Genomic DNA, 3,146 nt, shown 5'->3' on the forward strand with positions numbered 1-3,146 from the left:
CTTCCGGGCTGCACTCTCGCGAGAGCTGGGAAACAACAGGGGGCTGGGGGCGGGGCCTGCGGGGAGGAGGCGGGGCGGGGCCAAGTTAGAGGCGGGAACGAGGCCTGAGGTCTCCTGGGAGGCCTGAATTTAAACTGGGGATAGTTCGCACGTGGTGTAGGCAGAGTCCCTAAATCGGAGTTACCTGCTAATACTCATTTGGCTACCTGGGAGTGGGGCTGTGTTGTCACCTTTCCAACTATCACCCCGTCCCCATTGCAAACTGCTTCTCTTTTTTTTTTGCTCATTTGCATTTTCTGTTACTCCGATAAGAAACATAATTAATTGTGTAGTAAAAAGGCACGAAATATTTCCATTACAGGGACAGAAGAACGAAAAGAAGAAAGTATCTATTAGGCGGCTTTAAACTCTCATTACCATATCACATTGTCTGTAGCACATTCGGAAATAATGTACTTTGTGAGTCCTGTAATTATGTTGCGTGTAGAACAGTTACATCGTGCAGCATTTTTTCTGTTAAAAGCATGAGTTCATTAAGGGCAGACTTTTTTTTTTTTTTTTTAACACTTTTTATTTATTTTTGGGACAGAGAGAGACAGAGCATGAACGGGGGAGGGGCAGAGAGAGAGAGAGACACAGAATCGGAAACAGGCTCCAGGCTCCGAGCCATCAGCCCAGAGCCTGACGCGGGGCTCGAACTCACGGACCGCGAGATCGTGACCTGGCTGAAGTCGGACGCTTAACCGACTGCGCCACCCAGGCGCCCCAAGGGCAGACATTTAAATAACATAACAAAAACCAGGTGAAGGCATTAGGATTTATTTTAGAATTGTATTTATTTTAATGTCTATTTATTTGAGAGAGAGTGCGCTCAAGCAGAAGGGCAGAGAGAGAGAGAGAGAGAGAGAGAGAGAGAGAGAGAGAATGCCAAGCAGGCTCCTTGCTGTCAGTGCAGAATCCAGCATCCAGCGCGGGCCAAACTCACCAACTGTGAGTCCAAATTCAGGAACTGTGGGATCATGAGTCGGAGGCTTAACCGACTGAGCCACCCAGGCGCCCCTAGAATTTTAGAAAGGAACCTAGAACAAGATCTGCTGCAGAGTAGGTAAGCAATAAGGAGTTACTGAATGTAATAATCACTGAATGAATAAATGAAGAGCATGATTGCATAGACTTTCTCCTTCCCCCCCAAATTCAAAAGCAAAAACATCCCTATAAACACACAGGTGGTGCATGAGAGGACTTAGATAATGTATGTATAAACATGTTTATAAAGTTATATACTGATTTAAACGAATTTTGGGGAGGAGAGAGAATAATTAGCATATCAAACCTCTGGTTTCAGGGGTCTTATTGCTTAGAATGATAATGATCTGCAGTGTTTCCTTTGAATATGTTTAAGTAAATAAAAGGTGTGTCCATGTTAAAATTAAGGGGGTAATAGTAACTTCTCCTATAGTTTCCTTATATACCAAAGTATTATCTCCAGAAAATACAATGTTGTGTAAAACAAGAAGGAAAAGACATAGGGGTGCCTGGGTGGCTCAGTCTGTTGAGCATCTGACTCTTGACTTCAGCTCAGGTCATGATCTTGTGGTTTGTGGGTTTGAGCCCTGCATCTGGCTCCGTGCTGACAGTGCAGAGCCTGCTTAGGATTCTGTCTCTCTTCTGTCTGCCTCTCTCTCTCTCTCTCTCTCTCTCTCAAAATAAATACATTGGAAACAAACAAACAAAAAAGACAAGACGTATATACAACAACATGGCTCTCATAACTATGTTGAAAAACCAATCGCAAAAGAGCAGACTGTCTGATCCCATATACATAAAGTTCAAACACAGGCAAAATTAAGTCCCTAAATTTTGGAGGGAAAATAGTGAGTTTCCCCAGGAAGCTGGTAATGTTCCATTTCTCCATGTGGGTGCTGGTTACCTCATGTGTTGTTTAAATGCATGCAGAAGCACCTTACGATTCGGGTATTTTTCTGTGTGTAGGCTCTACTTCAGTAAAACTTTTCTTAAAAAATAAGAACTTAAAATATATGGCCACTAAATACGTGAAAGCTTCATCAGGAATCCAGAGAAGTGTAAGTTCAAAAATAAAATACAATTTTTCACTCTTTGGATTGGCAAAGGTTAAGTTTAGTTTTCCTGGTTATCTCAGAAAAACGGTTGGACACCGTTTGCTTTAGGCCCTTGGGTTGCATTTGGCTACTATGGCTCATGGGTGTTTTAAAATCAATAATCCTCCTTCGCTTTGTATACCATCTAATTTATTGAAGACACTGGGTCGCTTGCCCTGTACATTCTGGATTTGACTGACTGCTTCTGCTGCCTTCTCATTTTCTCCTCCATCCCCCATATTTCCTGTAAATTGTTGGTTAGCTGTAGAGACCAGATCCGGTTAGGGTTCAAAGTGTTCGGGCAAGAATCCATCCCAGGTGGGGCAGGTACTTCCTGCTTCTAGGGTTTGTCCCGCGTCCAGGTCTGGACAACTCGGCGCCTCCATTTTCAAATTCCCCACCCAGCATTCACCTCTTGGTTTCAGTCTCTTGATGACCATCGCCTGGATCCATCGTTCCCCTAAGGGGCAAAATGATTTTCTAGCTCCTTGGCTCCCTCCTCATTTACCAGCTGGACTTATGTTCAGAGAACGTTCCCTCCTCCCGTTTTGTGAGGCTGAAATAGTAGGTGAGGAAAGGCAGGAGGGATGCTTGGCGCTTTCCCTTTAATTCAAAATCTCAGCATGAATGAACGGGTGGAGGAACGGTTGCCCTTGCCGTCGCCAACGGTGGCCAAGTATTGGGGATCAGTAGAAATTCAGGGACATGCATGTATCTGGTTTTCCAATCAATCGCAGTCACCATCCTTGCTGAGGCCGTTGCAAGTTTTACCGGCACAGCCTCCTTTTTACAGAAAAGTTAAAAATAACAATTACTATTTTTTTTAAAGGCCAACCGCTCCCCCACCTCCACCCCCACCCCCACCCCCCTCCAGCTCGGTGGGGGCGGGGAGACGAGGCAGCCTCCAGCCGCACCGGCCCCTCGCGGGGTCGTCGGCGGGGTCGTCGGCCGGCTCCCGGCGTCCGGGGGGCGGGGCGAGGCGTGGGCGGGGCCGTCGCGGCTTTGCGCGCGGGGCGGGGCAGGTGG

Source organism: Neofelis nebulosa, chromosome 11, assembly GCF_028018385.1.
Source record: "Neofelis nebulosa isolate mNeoNeb1 chromosome 11, mNeoNeb1.pri, whole genome shotgun sequence".
NCBI classification, from domain to species: domain Eukaryota; kingdom Metazoa; phylum Chordata; class Mammalia; order Carnivora; family Felidae; genus Neofelis; species Neofelis nebulosa.